General features: G+C 40.8%; 1 protein-coding gene across 5 annotated transcripts in view; it reads right to left on the bottom strand.

Annotated features, from left to right (window-relative positions):
* Positions 1 to 18,559, bottom strand: part of THSD7B (thrombospondin type 1 domain containing 7B) — a 484,878-nt gene that overhangs the window by 260,953 nt on the left and 205,366 nt on the right. The window lies entirely within an intron of this gene.

The following is an 18,559-nucleotide window of genomic DNA, read 5'->3' as shown; positions in this document are numbered from 1 at the left end:
GGTTTTAGCTCATTTACCTCGCTACAAATGATTTATAAAGTTTAACAGCAATCATGTATCATTGTCGTCATACATATGTTTGACTAAACTCACAGCATAGAGCTTGTATTAGCTACTCAAAAAATATTTGCTACATAACAACACAGATGATTCACTTGCTATCAGTGTTTCTGATAATGTATTAGCTGCATTGAGAGCAAGGAACCACAAGACAAATCTGAAGAAAGATCTGGCCAGTTTAGCTGATAATTCACTGCTTCTTCCTGCAGAAGCCCTGGTGTGTTTAGTGTCCAGTCTCTGACACCTTTTAGATGTTCTGTCTGAGAAAGCCCTGATGGGCAGAACCTGTCCTCTAGAGTTCCTACCATGTCCTCCTTTCTGTAACTAAGCAATACAGACCATCTAAATAGGCACAGCCAAACTATGACACAAGTTTGCCAACATCAGTTAGTCCTTGAGGAGGCCCAGGCTGCTCCTGGGATAAAATTCCACTCCTGAAAATCAGCATCACTGGACAACAGATTCATTTGTCTGAGCTGTGTTAAATCCTGAAGCCTTAACATTTGTCATTTCAAGTTATCAGAGCTGTGGACACCTCATGAAACATCAGGAGCCACCACCTGCACTCCTGCAATTCAGGTGTGTTATCACCTATCACACCACAGCACCCAGCAACCATCTCCTGTGACCTTGAAGTCACCTCTTCCACCTGAGGGACACAGAGCATCACTTTCACAAAGTGGTGGCAACTTCTGGAACCCCAAATCACATTGATTTTGTTCATGTCTGTCTTCATACATCTGTAATCCCCAATGACTCCACCATCAGTATCAGACAGCACAAGCATTCATCTTTCAGTTTGCTGTTGAGTGAAATGCCAGCAGCTGACAGCCCCTGCTTCATGGGCATCTATCTGCAGTGTAACACTGCTAAATAGCATCTGATTCTGAAGCTGTCTCAGTTGGCATTTTTTTATTTCAACACTTTTTTCATTACTTTATTGGCTTAAAAATAATGGTGACTGCCAATGACATGCCAAGCTCACACTTCTCTGCAAAGTCCTTAGGTCATCTCTAAAACCATGTTGTCCTGCTGGATGTTCCTATATTGGTTGCACCTGGGATCAGAAGCATTTTTGTCCCTACAATCCTCTGATTAGCTACAGTATAACCCAGCTGTCTGGGGGAAATGAGAGCATTACTATAAAGTGTGTACAAAACTTTCCCAGCCTTTTTGTTTGCTTAAGGGTACCAGTATCTCCAGTATCATTACCAGAGCCCTTGGCAGTACTGGGTTTGTTTTTCTCACATCTGCCAAAGCACCAACAACCTCTGCAGTCATTGAGCACCTGAGGCAGCACAGAATGTTAAAGGCTTTTCCTTTTGTTGCCCTTTAATGACAGTCCTGACACAAATATACACGATAACAAGAACATGATACCTCTGTGCTCTCCTGTTTTTGGCAGAGTCTCTTTTCAAAGTACCAGCCACCATTCCTGTCCCTGTCATGGCTCATATTTACTTTCTCCAAACTTCCTAATCTAACCAAAAAAGAAAACCAAAAAACCCCAAACCTGTATTTAATACAGACTGAAGAACCAGCTGCTTGCACAGTCATAGACAGGAGCAGTCTGCATACCAGAGCTTGGGAAGCACTTTTCAAGGAGACTCCATCTGTACTAACTGAATCATTTAGAGCTCTAAAGCAGCTTTTTCCTTCACAGGAATATAGGGAAGTGTTTGTTACACAGAGTCTGAAATTGAGCCTGATGGGCTTACTGCCAGTTTTTGTACAACACGTGTATAACACACCACTGGTGGCCACGGTGCAGTTTTAGGTGTCAATCATCCCTGATTAATAAGATAAGATGTGGCTCTAATACCCAGTTCCTCAGCCCAACCACACACAGCTCCAGGATGGAGAGGAGGAGGCCCAGGAGGAAGGACACACCTTTCTCATCTCTTACTCAGCCCACAGCCCAAGACTTTCTCCTCAGTAAAATAATTCTCTTTACACAGGTTTGACAGCAGCAGCTGAAGGCAAGGACTCCACAATCCAGCATGCTCAGATCTGTGTGTCAGTGCCCAGCCACACCCAGACCCACCCATCATCTGGATTTTCCAGAGCTGCCACTAGTGCTGGGACACTGCTCCACAATTTCAAGGAGCTCACGTCAAAATTGATTCAGCAGAACACAGATATCTGTGCTTGTGCTGTCTATAAAAGATAAGCTGAATGATTTCTGATGACCATCTGTTAGGGATGGCTATTTAACATTCCCATTTTGATTGTAATTTCCATCCACTATTTACCAGACTCTCAGCTGTATTTGCCAATGGTTAGAAACATTATTTAAATTACAATACCCTATCACAACCACTACATTGTAATGTGGCACTTTGTAACATGCAGATTTGATAGGAGAAGACAAATTCAAGCTTAAAAACTATTCTGTACCGTGGTACAGCATTAAGCATCTGACTCAGAGAGTAGAGACTGACATGTACTTGGGTGAACAACCATTTCCAAAGGGATAAGAAACTGACCAGCAACCAACCAGCACAGAGCAAAATCAAATTCCAAAAAAGACACATCCTTCCCCTTTCTTTTTCTCATTTGTTAGCTCTCATCTAATATTCCTCAAAATCCCATTTGTAAAGGTTTAAATTCTGCCACATTGCTTTTTTGTCTCAGTATATGTATTAGAGTTTGCTTGGTATCTTCTACTCTTTTTCTTCCTAATTCCTTTGTAAAAATATTAGCAAATTTTCCAGGGAGAGGAATAACTGTCAGAATTGGAGTGTAATCTGACATATTCCCACCTATTAGGATTAAACTATGTTTGACCCCCAAGTGGTGGGCTCAATGTGGTTAAGATTAATGAGACAATTATTTCTAGCCAAGTACGAGGCCCCCAATTGTTTCACTGTTTCAGTATTAACCACCACACTCCTCCTGCAGTGTTTGATACCCATAAAATAACTGTGAGCCATTTTTCAGTAAGACATCATGAGTATTAGGCTTATTCCCAAAAAAAAAAAAAAAAAAAAAAAAAAAAAAAAAACACCAAAAAAATCCCTGAGATGGAAAGGAAATGAGATAAGTTAGAGCCATTGGCCTTAAAGCTTTTCATTTGCCAAAGTTGTGTTCCCACAAGATACTGTGCAGTACAGCACCATCAATTGCTGCTGCTCAGCTGCCCTCCTCAGGGATCTGGGCTTACAGCTCCAAACACCACACATGAAGGCACAAGACAGACCCCACAAACCTCACAGGGAAGAGAAACCCCCTCCACACAGACAGACTTCTACCCAGAGAGCTCTTCCAAGGTTTGCAGGTCTCTATTTCAGGAGACTTCTCACAGCAGAGCTCAGAAATTGTCACCATTGAACACAGACATGGCTATTTGAGACAGGTGCAGCCTCACAGAAGTGCACAGTGAGGGAGCAGGTGATGCTCTGCTCCACCACCCTTGAGCAAAGCCCAACAGGTTCAGGAGGGGTATGTGTGTGACACCTATGCTCAGCAGAACAGGGAATGCAAAACTCCTGACAGAGCCCAGCTGGAGGAATTCAGACAATTGCTTAAGGTCAAACCACAGGGTTTTTAATCACTTCAAAGCAGGGACAGGAGCAGGTTCCTCTGAGTAATGTGTGTCTAGGAAACTTCATGTGAAACCTCTATGTATGCAATATAGGGTTTATACCATGTAAAAACCTTGCACCACTGTGTTCCTTAAAATTTGTTTAATTTCATTCTTTGTAATCTCCACATCCTAAAAGCCCAGAGTGTAATCTGACTTTAAGGGCCTGTCCAAATTTATGTTGAAAAAATCTTTTATGTTCTCAATATATATAAGCTTATATAAGATGGACTTTAAATCAGCAGCTTTTACAATGTGCACTTCAGTTCACCAGAGGTAATTAGCAGACATTTTTAACGAAGTTCATTATAAAGCCTTTTAAACATGAACTACATTTGAACTTCCATATCTTATATGGCAATGATTCACTTCAATTATTCTCTTAATCCAAATAAAGAAAATGGATCAGTCATAAAGACCTCCAAAGACCAGGTAATCAGAGCAAATGCTTTAAACTGAGGTAGAGCTGCAGAAGTTAGACTTTAGGCTTTGGTCTGATTAGAGGAAGTTAGTTTTGCTGCCTTGCACAATTTTAGCTGAAAATGTAAAGCAGAGAAGGGTGGCTTGCTCTAGTTCTGGTCCCCAGCCCTGGAGCTTCACTGATGGACATCACCAGCCCAGGAGCAGGACTGCCATATCATGGGAGCACAAACCTCCAGGAGAATGGGATGTGCCACGTCCCCAGCCACACCTGCACTCCCCTTGTGCTCAGGTCACCAGCAGCACCCACAGGAGATGCTGCACACCTGCCTGGAGACTCACAGCAGGGGCAAAGGACCAGCTCCCAGGACGAGCCAGGCACATGGTACAGCATCACCAGCTGCTGCACAGGGGCTCCCCAGGCCCTCTTTTAGCTTTATGGCAAGTGAAAAGCAGCTCAGTGCCCTACAAACCTCTGCCACGCTCACAAGGGTGATAAAAATGACAGAGCTGCTCTTGGGGGAGAGATTCAGAGAAGCCACACACTGCTAAGGACCTCTGGGCACTACTGTGTGGGAAAGGGAATACAGCTCAAATTCAACAAATCACACCACCCCTCACAACCCTCTGCCCTGATTTTGGGAGGAAAGGCCTCAATTCCCTATAAATCAGCAATCAGAGCAAATGTCACCTTTCCCAACTGCAAGAACTGCTGCATTCTGGAAAGGTTTAGCTGTCATCTTCAACAGCAGCAGGATGAATCCTATCAATGTAAACTTCCTGGAAGAATGGTAACCACAAGGTGACATTCCCTAACTGAAGTTCCACAAAGCACTTTGCAGTAATCATACTGTGAAAGTGAATAAAAATACTTTTAAAAGTTAACAACTTTTTCCTTTTACATCAGCAGTCTTCAGAAACACTATGATTATTAAAAGCCAATCAGATAGCTATTACAAGCAGAAAATATGTAGAGTTTAGTTATCAAATTTCCTTAGGGAAAAGAGTAAGAGATTTTAATATGAATTCATCTCATACTTTTAGTATTGAATTCAGGATTCAATCAAACAGAAAATAAAATGCCAGTTCCCTATTACTTCCATAGAGCCTTTAGTTAAAAGAAACAGTACTTAAAATTTAACAGAATATAAAACTAGCCAAGCTGGGAACACACATATCTTGCCAGTGCTGTAGCAAGGGGTGGTTTCCTTCATTAAGCACAGTAATGACACATTTGTGAGGTCTCTATGCCCAGCACTATGTGACAAGTCACTGAGACTGAGCCTGTGGCCACAGCAGCACCTCTGTGTGTGAGACTGGCTTATGCTGAGCCTGGCACCTCAACCCTGCAGAAACATCCATCAGGAAAACAGAGGGAAGATGTACAGAAACTCCCCACAGCCACCCTTAGCTATCAGGAACACGAGAGAAAACACTACATTAGAGTTAATAATCAATTCTGCAGAATTTATATTTAATCAGTCAGGAAATTCTTTGATTTGGTGCAGCTGGGAAACTGAAGTCTGTCTGTAAAATATTTTGTCAACAACAAGAAAGGGCCTTTTAAGAAAATTTCTTAAATCTTATCCCCTTGCTTAGACTAACAAAAAAATGCATTTGTGTTCTTTTGGATCAACAGCAGAGAAGTAAGGGGAATCAACCAGCACAACATGAAACACAGAGAGCAGAGGTGGGATGGGATGGATTGTGCAGCACAGCTTCACAGCCCATGGTCCTGAGCTCCTGGTAGTCACCCCAAGAGCAACCAACTACTGCAATTAAAATCCCCATATCAATGAAAACTTAAATTTATTTGCATCTATTCATACCTGTTATCTGCAAAATCTACTGCAAGTGTTTAACTTACTGCCCTGTTTGTAACATGGCTTAATTAGGCCCCAAGGGTGACTTTTAATCTAATTTACACCAAATAAATCCTAAATCACCAGCACGCACTGAGATATACTCCAGAGTAAACAAGGTAAGAAGTTACACAAAATGCCTAACAGGAACATTTTTGTTTCCTGGGTTTGTAGTAACCAAAATCTTCTATAAATTCCTCTCAAGCAAAATTTTAAATCATTTTTTCTCTACAGGCTCAATTCACCACTTTGCAGTGCAGCCTATAACCCGCTGGTTTAACCTACAAAAACTGCAGGTACTGGGCACTGCTGCTCTACAATCACAGAACTACTGACAAGAGGGAAAAATTAATCCACATGGAGTGCCATAGTGCTGCTGACAGACTGCTGATGGTTTAGTTGGCTTAGGTTAAAGTTTGTGTAGCTGTTCCTGTCACTGAGAACGGGTGAACCTCCAGGACACCTCTGACACAGCCTCTGCACAGGGCACAGGGCAGGGCTTCCTCCTGGTCAGGGGTCATTAAAGAAATCAGTTCTTGCCTGATCTGAGCTCACTTAAGGAATGATTCTCTGCTGCAAGTGGGATCAGAGCCCTGCCTTCTCTCTGCACTTTGCTTGGGGCAGATAAATGCTGTTGCAGGGGACACTCAGGGATCCAAAACCTCCCTTCACCCCTGCTGCGCTTCCCCAGCAAAGCCACAGCCTCCTCCAGCACTGCCCATCACCTGGAGAGGCAGGAGAAGGTGTCTGACAAGCTCTCTCCCTGTGCCCAGAGAAATGCACTATCTGCCCAATAAACCAGGTTATCTATTGAGCAGACAAGCCAGAGTCCTGCGAGCCTCCTCAAAATCAGGTTGGAACGTCCCGGCAATTGCATTACACAGCGCTGCCCGAGTCATCTTTTTATTCAAAACCACTCCTTACAGAAGACAAATGAAAAGCTGAAACAACAGAATCCCTCATTGCTCCAAGCATTCTTCACTGCTAGCAAAACTGTTCCGGTAACAGTGGAAGACAAATGAGATTATTTCAAGACTGCAGGCATAAATTATGAATATCAATGCTTCAGAGTAAGTTCCTTCCCACTGCCCCTTCTCACATGCGGTCAGGGAAGTAAAATGTGTGCAGGGAGATGAACAGGATAAAGCCAAACAGCATTTGAAGTCTTGCCCTCAGCAACTAATACTTGGTGCATATATATATATATATATATCTATCTATGTGTGTGTTTATTTCTGTATTATTTTATTTATTTATTTTTAAGATTGTGCCCAGGCAAAACCCCTGCTTTCAAATTTTTTCTCATTTCTCAACACCTGGGCAATTAAAATTAAAGAAGGGGTTCACTTTACAACACTACAGCCCTGGAGTCCCTCATTTTTTAAAAAGTTTGCTCTATAAAGCCTGGAACAAACAGTGCTCTGAGGATTTTTCCCATTATCATTTTTCAAAGCTTGGCTTTGGGTTTGGTTTGGAGGGGTTTATTTGTCTTTAATTTCTATGCTAAAGTGCTGAGAGGTACAATAAGAATAGGTGCACACTGTTAATATTGCTACTTCTCTGTGGATTTATTTGAAAAACAGTAGAAAGGCTAAAATGAGTAAAGACTGTAGTTTTCCTCTTCATTAAACTTCTCCTCATCCATGCATAAACACCTAATTCTCCACTGAGCTTCCCAGAGTATTAAAGTCATTTGAGAAAAAACACAGACAGCATCTTACTTACATTTTGTTTTACAAAAACACAGTTACAGCTCTGCAGCAGGACAGCAGCAAGAGGCACTGCCCCACCCTGTTTGGAAAGGAAGCTGACAACTGGGCTGGAAGGGTTCCAGAAGAGGTGCCAGGACAACAGGTGGCCTTTTTCCAAGAAATCCAACCCCAGACTCATAGAAGGGTTTGGGTTGGGAGGGACCTTAAAGCTCATCTTGCTCCAGCCCCCTGTCACGGGCAGGGACACCTTCCTCTAGATCAGGTTACTCCAAACCTCATCCAACCTGGTCAAGAACATTTCCAAGGATGGGGAAGCCACAGCTCCTCTGGGCAGTGTCTTCCAGTGACCCTGGTCCTGTCACTCCATCCCTTGTCCCCAGTCCCTCCCCAGCTCTCTTGGAGCCCCTTTAGGCCCTGGAAGGTGCTTTAAGGTCTCCCTGGAGCCTTTTCTTCTTCCAGCCTGTCTCCACAGCAGAGGTGCCCAAGGACTCAGAGCATCTTTGTGCTCTCCTCTTGACTCACTCCTTGTTCTTGGGCTCGCTCCATAACCCTTGCCATCCCTCCAGGAAAAAGCAGCAGGGCAGGGAGGTTAATGAACCTTTGCTAGAACAGCACATCAGCCCTTTTTCAGGGCAGCCTCTGAGTGCTGAGCACACAGGGGAAGCTGCAGGAGACACAGAACACTGCAGTGAGGACAGGGACCCCGAGCCAAGGGACAGAAAGGGGACACAGCACTGAGGCTCTCCAGAGGTCACTCAGAGCCCAGCCCAGGGGATGTCCTACTGCACCAGGGGCTCCAAAAATACATTGTTTTGTGATTGCCAGAATAATCTTCAGCTCTTTTTTTTTACTTCCACGGACCTGCTGTCAAGTTTTCCTCTCTTACAGCTGAACAGCAAAATCACCGCAATTATAAAGTTGTTTTAAAGTTGCAGCTCACTTTGGAATGCACACGCTACTTTGATTCTGACAACCGTGGTAATCACAACTTTCTGCACTTAAAATGTATCCCTGGATTTAACATTGTAGCTGGAAAAATAAACCAATATCTTAGAATTAGGTTTAATCCATCAACCCTTTAGTTCAAGGCTGGCTGAACAAAATAATGAACGTGTGGTTATGGATAAAACAATGCACTGAATGATTATGGATTGAAACCTGAAAAAAGCAGTACTTTCAATAAAATATTACTTCTTAAAATCTATCAGTTGCATTGATTATACAATCTCACAGCATTTTTTCCTACTTAAATATTAAAAAACGCATTAAAAAGTTGAGGCATTAGTTATGGATGTTGATTGCTTTGTTCCAAAGTCAGCAACAGTTGCTCTGCTAAGCTTCTTCAGCCTCAGGAAACATTCACCCATTTGACTTTCACCACACCATTTGCACAGAAAATAACAACTGCCATAGAAACAACTCCACAAAATAAATTCTGAGAAATATTACATTTGAGAATTTTGTCTTTTATGTGACAGCTGGAGCACAGCAATGCTTTGAATGGAAGCAACAGTCAGTGCCTTTATCCACATATTCTGCTCAAGGATCCCAGCCTTTATTCAGGTAAAAGGATTCCTGTGATTATGTTAAGCATGGACTATCATTAAGATAAACCAATAAAAGCCAATTAATGCCACAACATACCACATGTGGTTTATATACTACATTTATTTGGCAGCTGCACACAAAGGTAAACTGTTAGTTCTAGCAATTAGCAATTTTCATGCTTTGTAAATGGGACTAACCCAGAGAGGAAAAGGTAATTCATGGAGGAAAATCCCACCATGGCCATTAGCAATCCAGCCAACAAACTGCTGCTCTCCTAAAAAACCCCCTACAGTAGTACACAATTCAGGGATACCTTTTCAGTTAAATTTTAAGTATGAGCCAACATATTTAAGATAATGAGGCCACCTCCACCATCCCACACCACCTCCAGCTTCCAGTAAACATATGAAATACTCAAGCTTTGCTGTTACAGTTCATGATATTACCCCAGTATCTTGATAAAATCATATCTGTTATTCTGAGTGGCCCATTTATCTAAATTTAATAATTTCAGTGCAGGTTCTGTCACCAAAGTTTTGCTGTTGTTTTAGAGCAGAAGTTAAAAGCAGTGAAAATCCAACAGTCTCCAAATCACACTGTAATCTGTATTTAAATCATGAGAGATCAACTCAGAACCACAAAATGCTTTGGGTTCTGAGGGATCCTAAAAACCATCTCATTTGAAATCCCCTGCTATCAGCTGGGATACCTGCAAGGAGACCAAGTTGTTCCAAACCTCACCCAGCCTGGCCTTGAACACTTCCAGGACATCCACAGCTTCTCTAGGAAACCTGTGCCAGAGTCTGAGCACCCTCACAGGAAAGGATTTCCTGCCAATATTCCATCCCACCCTGCCCTCCATCAGTGAGGAGTGATTTCCCCTTGTCCTACCACTGCATGCCCTTGTCCCAAGTCCCTCTCCAGCTCTCTTGGAGCCCCTTCAGACACTGGAAAGAGCTAAAAAGTCTTTTAGAGCCTGAGGATCAGTCATTAACCTTCTTCCCAACAGTTCAGCACTGGCTCAGCACAGCTACCATATGAGATGTTAACAGTCATGGTATCTTTGCTAAAGGTTAATCACATCAATTCCCTTTTTCTAAAGCAGAGATAAAGATCTATTGGACTGTTCATTGCTCCTCTCTCAAAACAGAGGGGAGATTGCTGAGAAAAACCTTCAGTTAATCACCTGGAGGAATAAAAAAGCAGGGAATTTTACATTATTAACGAAAATCCAGGCAATTAGATAAGTAATAGCTCCCTTCCATTGCATAATACTGCTAAAGTTGCTTATAAAGCTTCCTGATGGACCACATTTCAAGCCAAATTAAAGCAGATTTCTCAGTTTTAAGTCTTGTCTTATGCACTCAGGAGCTGCAGGGTTCATCCATGACTGTCATTAAAACTGAACTGGTTTATTTCATCCTGCAACTTTTTAACATTCTGGCAGATTACAAAGGTTATCTTTCTCACATATATTTTTACATCAAAAACATGGGAGAAAATGCACCCCACCACAGCTCCTTACTCAAAATATTCAACTGAATCCCTGAATATTAACCCAAGTCCTAGATCTGAACAAAGAGTTGATCTGAATGCATCATCATTCAAGGCACCCCTCATCTTAAGTAAATCTAAATCTCCACCCCCATCCTACCAGCTACAGACTCTGGTGAATTACCAGAAATTCTGCTGGGAACATGAAAAAAATTATTGAAGAACTTCAATCAAGCCCAGAATATTTCATTAAGCTGTCTCAAGTTGCAATTAGAGTTTTCAGATAAAAAAGTATTTTGCATAAGGATGTTGGAAAAAGTTTTAGACATTCAAAAGATGGAATCTGTCCCTATGGGTGCACAAATTCAATTCAGAAACTGGGAGGAAGGATTCAGCTGCTGTAAAGTCACAGGAAGAACCAAAACTCACTTTGCAATACAAAGAATCTTCACAAAGTAAAAGATCTCTTAACACAGCAATACAAAAATAAATATGAATCTTGGGTAGACTTTCCCACACGAGGAATGAGCACAAGTTTCAGTTTGCTGTGTTAAACAATTCTTCTCTCTGGCACACAACAATCTTCACTGAATATTCCTGGGTCTGTGCTATGCACCCCATACAGCCTTGTTCACTGTATGTGACAAAATAGATCATTTAAAATGTAAAAACAATTATGACACACAAACACACACAGATAATATTCAGAGGGAATATGTGATATCTGTGAAAAAAAAAGGACAAAAAAGAGTGTGCAAATCTTGTACACTAAGTGCCCTCAAAGTCACTGGTCTCTAATGAAAAACATTTTATGTAGTTCTCATTAATACTATTTGCTCAGAAATTACCAACAAATGGAATAAGGAAACTACTAAATGTCAGGATGTGACATTCTGGCAGAATTTACAGCATGGTAGCACACTTGCACAGCATTATGTTCATTGTTGGTAAGTCTTGCTACTTTTTACAATAATTCACACTTACTGAAAGATGTAACTTTATGACATCCCAATGAAATCTGGAATTCTTTTTTGGTTTCACTAATTGAACCACAGCATTTATTACAGTAGTAATTAACAAGTGCTCCACTTTTGGAAAAAGACTGGCTAATATATTCAAGGAACACAACAAAGGAAGAACTGCCTGCACCACTGAGCTCAGTCTCACAGAGAGGTGTGGTGGAAGTTTAACCCACAGTTAAACCACAAAGCATCTCTGCATGTCTCCTCAAACACTACCAGCAACTTCAAATCCAGGAACAAACCAAAGCCAGGGTAAAACACAGTAGTCAGGGCAGTGGAGTGAAACAGAAATGCACAACAGATCATGGGCACCACCCTCTGTTGGGTCAAACACCCAAAGGATCCAGGAACATCCATGACCCCATGTGCTATGAAGAAAACCAAAAATCTCATCTTCCTTTACTCAAGATGAGCATGCTTTCTATTCCTTAAGCTTCATAAACCAATTAACCTGAGCCCAGAGACACCAACACACATCTGCTGTGACCTAAATCTAACACACTGTAGACAACATAACCAAACCCCACAAAAATCCATATACTCAAAAGTTATATGCCAAAGAATGAAACTCCCTTGGGTACAGCAGCAGAGACATTTCAGATACAAAATTTCTCAGACTGAGAAATTCCATTCCAAGACATCCCTCTTTATTGTTTAAACTCTCAGTTTCCAGGTTAAATAATTTTTGACAAATGTGTGCCCAGGTCAGTTGTTGTCACATCATTTATCTTAAGATGTGGAGTTGATCTTTCCTTCACCTTATCAGTTATTTATGGAGGGGTAGGAGACAGGATGGAAGAGGGAGGATAAGCAAATAGGGCAGAACCATCATGTCACCTCTTATGATGTCTGGAATGACACATACACAGAGTTCCCAACACACACATTCCTCAAAGCATCTTAGGAACAACTGCTAAGGTTCATAATAAAGTTTTTGCCCACAATAGGGGGGTTGGACCAGGAATTCTTTAAGGTCCCTTCCAACCCAAAACCTTCTAAGATTACTGAGGCACAAAACTTGTGAATACAGCCCCAAATCCTGGGGTGTTGGACCGACTGATAACGTGACACAGCCTCAAACCACATGAACATTTTTTTCTGAGGCCTTATGGACCCACAACAATTTCAAAGGTGCAGTCCAACATTTCCACACCAAAAGCTCTGCCTTGGCATCTTTTATAGTGCAGTTACCTGCTCTGAACTGAATCTATGGACTGCCCAAAACAGATCTGAGTGTTTTATCTGGCACATCCCTTACACTTTTACACTTTCTCCTGAACAGACAAGGACTACTTCACACATTGTGAAAGAACATCTTCCCTTCTGGTAACTGTCTGCTTCAAAGTTGTCTCAGGCTGACAAAGATTCCATCAACCTGAACCATTTCAATTTGCATGGGTTTGATACCAATTTTCATACAGAAGGAGCATTTCCTGCTTTCCTCTGCTTTACAGACCTTCCAAACTTCCAGGACTCCTTCAGAAAACAGAAGTCAGAAACAAGTCCTCAGTGCATTTAGATATAAAAAATGGTGCAGAAGAATCTGTGTAGCTACATAATCACCAAGAGCCCTCTTCCTGGATCAGCAATGGTGGGAAACACACCAGAAGTATTTTTATTTACATCTCTTCTTCCCTTTCAATTCATTTAGCAACAGGTCACTTGACTGCCCAAAACCAGTCTTTAAGTGCAAATGTAGGGTTTTATCATTTCTCCATGACTCCACTGTACAGCTGGTCAATTAAATATTTAATACAAAGTCCTCAATATTTAATTAGGGACAAATAGCACTCTTTTGCACTTTCCTTGAATTTGAAAGCAACCTTTCCCATTCTACCTACACACGAACATTTAATATGGCAAAGATGTATTCAAAGTTATTAGAAGTCTGTTGATAACAATATTATAATGAATTAACATCTTGTCAGACTGCTGCACATTACAGTCTTACTACTTTATCCAAAAATGAATTAAAATAATACTTTTTCTGGTCTCAATCAAGTAACAAGGAAAATACACTTGGCTCTTCAGGAAAATATAGAAGAACTTTGAAACAAAACATTAAAGATGTCATTTATTCTCTCACAGCATGTTTAAAATGAAAAGTATCATTGAAAATACTTCAAATACTTATTCAATTACTAAATCTGTCAGTACATTTATAGTTAAAGGTATCACTTAAAGTAATTTTAATAAAATATTAAATAAATACTTACTTAATAACCAAAACATCATATAAACTTTTTTATATGCCATGGTTAATATTATTTGGAGATTCTTACTTATTTTGATGACAGTGCCCAGTGCTGTAACAACAGGAGACAATTCCACATTAAAAATGGTAGCTACCACCACACAAAGCTTTAACAACATAGATTGGACCTGTTAGTGTCAGAATTCCTTGCTGTTGGGCAAAATACTTCAAATAATGTTGATTATGCAACTAACACGAGCAGTCAGAAATCCATGGTATTATCACCCAGAATCAGAGGATGAAGGAGTAATTTCAGGGCTGCTTTACCTCTCTGAAATATATTTCCAAGAATGAATACCTGAACCTTCACTATATTCTATAAAACCAAATTCAAAAGAGCTTCTGGAGGCAACTTTATTTATTTTTAAATGATAATCCCTACACACTGGAAAACACAAGTAATTAGTAAATTATCTAGTACTAGTTGCAAACCAGTTATCTGTTTTTCCCACACATTAATTTACACAGCTCTAAATGAAAAAAAGATGATACAGGCACTTTGCAACTCTAAGAAACCCTGGGGTTTTTAGTACAAAGGCAAATAAATCCCCAAAGGACTCAGTCTTTGCTGTTTCTCTGAGTTCATATGACATGCTCACTTGTGGCCCTTCCTCCCACCAGGCTGCCAGGATGCTCTGCAAGTGGAATGACAGCCAGGACACACCTGCAGCCCAAACTACCAGGATATGTCAAGAACTTTGGAGACATCTTTTCAGCTCGAGAATCAATTATCTTCTCCGAATTCAACCTTCACAACATCAAAGACAACATTAATTTTAACATGAAATACATGTCAAATAACATTAGTGCATCCATTATCATCATCATTGTTGAGCAGTGTATTATCCTCACTCAATGTCAGGCTGGTTTGAGGGAAGGATCCCTGTCAGAGGTTACCAGGATGGAGCCCTGACAGAATAATGAGGGAATTCATTAAGAAACACTTGCAGGTAGCACTAGGTCCTTGCCAGCTGCTCTCTGAGGTGGCTTCTCCTCAGAATAAACCCTTGGGAAACCAAAAAAAAAAAGCAGGTTTGGCAGTAGCACTTGGCAGGCAGAAGAAACCAGGGCAGGAGCAGGTTCTCTCCAAAGCCCCAGGAGAGGGATGTGCCCTTAGTGCATCCCCTGCAGGTGTCCAGCACTGCCTCCAGCACAGGGGTACCCAGGACATCCCCAGTGAGCCCCACCTCCCTTAAGCTGAGCTGCTCCTCTTGGCTCTGCCATCTGTGCTTTTCTTTCCATCCTACTACTTACTACATTATTCTAAACAAGAACAATCTCCAAAAAATTGTCTGTAAAACAAACAGCTTAAATATGAGGTGATGGGATAAGATTTCCCAGGTCAAAGGAAACAGCTATCAGATCTTAGGGCTGTTTATTTTCAGGGGAATTTTTTGGTTTGGGGTTTGTTAGGGGGAATTGGGGAGGGGTCTGTTTGTAGTTTTGTTTTCATTTGGTTTTGACTTCATGTATGAAGTAGAAAACATACTCATGCCATAATGCCTTTGAACAGAAATTGACTTATAAGCCAACATATTGTTTCTACTATAAATTATTAACCTCTTCATCCCCTTTCTCCTATTAACATGGTGAAATTACAGAAAGAAAAGGTTTGATTTTATTAAGTGCTAACATTTACACAGGGATTTCTGCCACCTGCCTTACTGGAGTTGAAGACCAATCTTCCACACTGCTGAGTAGCTCTTGTTTTCTTCCATATAATCAAAAGCCATTATTTAATCTCCAAAGCCCTATCATACAACCATTTACTTCTTCTATTAAAGAAGGCAAGGCCGAACAAATATTCCCAGCACTTGGTGGAGAGGTTTGCAATAATCCTGAGCCCCCCATGGGATCTATTCTGGGGGCAGCTCACTAAAACACTGCTCTCCCACACTGACAAATCTCTCACAGAAGATGCTCCAATTCTCAAGTTCAAAGTCATGTGGGGCTTTTAAATTCTGTTTACTACCTCAGAAGATTTCTCTGAACAATTTTATAACCTGCTTCAAGATCAGCAATGGCATTTAGCTCATTCTGGACTTTTAGAGCAATTTTCCACTTGTTTTTAAACAGCCTAACATTACCTATACCTACAACACAGCATGTGAGGCTTGCTGCCACATAATTGTACGTGCAGTTGCTTCTGCAGAGCTGAAGTTTCTTTCCTGTAAATACTTTATACATTATTTAATAGTACATATTGATACCTAAGTACCTATATATAGTATCCTTATAAATATATTATTAACTCCCTGCTTTACAAGGGTTGGCTTCAGTTCATTCTCATCTCTACAGCTGCTGCCACTCGAGTATTGTCGTGGCCAAAGTCTGAAGTAGCAAGAAGGAACCAGGAAGGAGAAGGTGAGGTGGAAACATGAGCAGCCAAATTCCTGAGTCAGGCAACTCACTCCTTTATGGATGCCATTAAGCCTCTGTAGAAAACTATTTAGACATTAATTTTTTTTGCATCCAAAACAATAGTAATGCAGGGCAAACGATGACAAATTAAACCAAACACAGTAACAATTCGTATCTATTAGATTATGCAAATTCAGTTGTATTTAATGTTATCACACCTCATTTGTTTTAGTTACTTCAAATATTCATGTTTTAACAGAATAATTACTCAGAAATTCTGGCATAAATGCAGGCATATGTTTAAAGAAGCTAAAGATGCACAGAAAGAACCTTTTTGGACTGATGTGCAGTTCTGGCACAGTGTCTGCTCGTGCTCTTGCAGGAGAGCTGAGGATGTGGCTGTGTGTGCCATGTCAGCTTGGCACAGGGAGCAAAGCTCCTCCAGGGAGCACAGATTCATCAATCCAGTCACTTGTGACACCAGCAGCAATCCCAGCACACAGCAGCAGCCATCACTGCCCAGCAAACACCGAATATTGAGACATAAAAGAGCTAAATAAGTTAGAGATGCTCTGCTGAACACCGAGGGCACTCTGCCTTGCAGGATCCTGCTCACTGCCACAGCATCCCTCACTGCTCTGGAATTGTTCCAAGTGTATTCCACAGATCAGACAGAACAGTTCCCTTTTTTTTTCCCTTAACCAGAGTACCAGAAGTACTTCCTCACTGTTATTTCAAGAGAACAGAATTTTAGTGTCATCCTGAAAAACAAAAATACCATGTACTGTCAGAAAATGTATTTCTTACACTTCCTTACTCACCCTGACTGAGATGCTGGCTGTATTTTTGGAAACAAAACTACTACTGAAAAATACCCACCTTCCAAGGATACACTTTTGCAATGCAAAAAACATTTCTCTCATAACAGCAATAACTTCAGACCAACCTAACTGGGGCAATTTCAAAGCAGGAGAACAGTGGAAGACCCACAGACTACAAGAGGGGAAATAGGAGGATGAAAGCCCTTTCCTACTTTCTTTTGATTTGCTATCAGTTATCCTTTTATTTTCATCTGCCTCAGGAAAACAGATTACATCTGTTATTGCTTATAAAGCATATTAAATTTTGAAACAATTACAGAAGTCTGAACTTTGTTGTATTTCTAAAAGTAGATGTTTTTCAAGGGATTTTTCTCTTTTTACTAATAAGCTGAAATGTTTATCATCTTCACACCAGCAGTGCTTTCCCATTTTCTGACATTATGGAAAGGTTACAGAACATACACATGAGATAACTTTGAAACCCAGAGAGGCACAATATATACATAAAGCTGTATGAGGCACAGAAATCAAAACTGCACATTACAGAGTTTGGTCCCTCCAAGTACCTTTAATATTATCATATAGAGTTCAGTCCCATCATGATGCACTTGTTACCCACTATTCAGTACTGCTAAGGATTTCAGGGTTTTCAATACTTGGGCTGTGGTGTAGACAGGGCATGGAATGGGATGAAAGCTTTCCATACTTTCAAAAAAAAAAAAAAAAATTCCATTTGGTTTTACTTTCAGTTATTCTGCAAAAGTGCTGAAGGCCTTTGTAAACATAGTTTTTTGTTTTTTAAAGCTCCATTAGCACAAATGTCTCCATCTGAGGCACACACCAGGGTGAAGGGTTTTCCAGCACTGTAATCTCCAAGTACTTCCAGGGACACCACATAACTCTGAACACTCCAACTCCAAGGCCTTAAAGAACTCAAGTTAGCATAGAGCAGGGGGAAAAATGACAAAGACTGAAGCATGGCAAGAATTTCTACATTAAACCATGAAATTATTTGCCTATGCCCACACTGTAAATTAGTAACAAAGCAGTCTTGGCTCCACAACCCACAAGCTCCCAGCATTGTGCTCAACCCTACATTAATGTTAGGCCACATTAACTCAGTTTTAAACCAGAAACTACTGCCTTTGAGTGCTGCAAAACTAAATCAATCACTGATTGACTAGTGAGAAGGTCCTGATTTATAGTGTGCCTGAACTGACCTGAAGTAAGTGACAGCTCTAAAAGAGAGGATCAGTGAAGCCAGAGATTAAGCTCTGTTTCAATAGAAACAGCCTACTAGGATACCCTCACAAACCAGCAGAAGTTTTAAAAACTCAGGCTGTGATTATGTGAATTGATTAAGAAAAGGATGATATGAAAATCTGGAATACCAAAATAATAGTATTAAAAGCTGGAAGCAGA

This window comes from Erithacus rubecula, assembly GCF_903797595.1.
Source record: "Erithacus rubecula genome assembly, chromosome: 8".
NCBI classification, from domain to species: domain Eukaryota; kingdom Metazoa; phylum Chordata; class Aves; order Passeriformes; family Muscicapidae; genus Erithacus; species Erithacus rubecula.
This window is presented reverse-complemented; position numbering and strand designations above follow the sequence as displayed.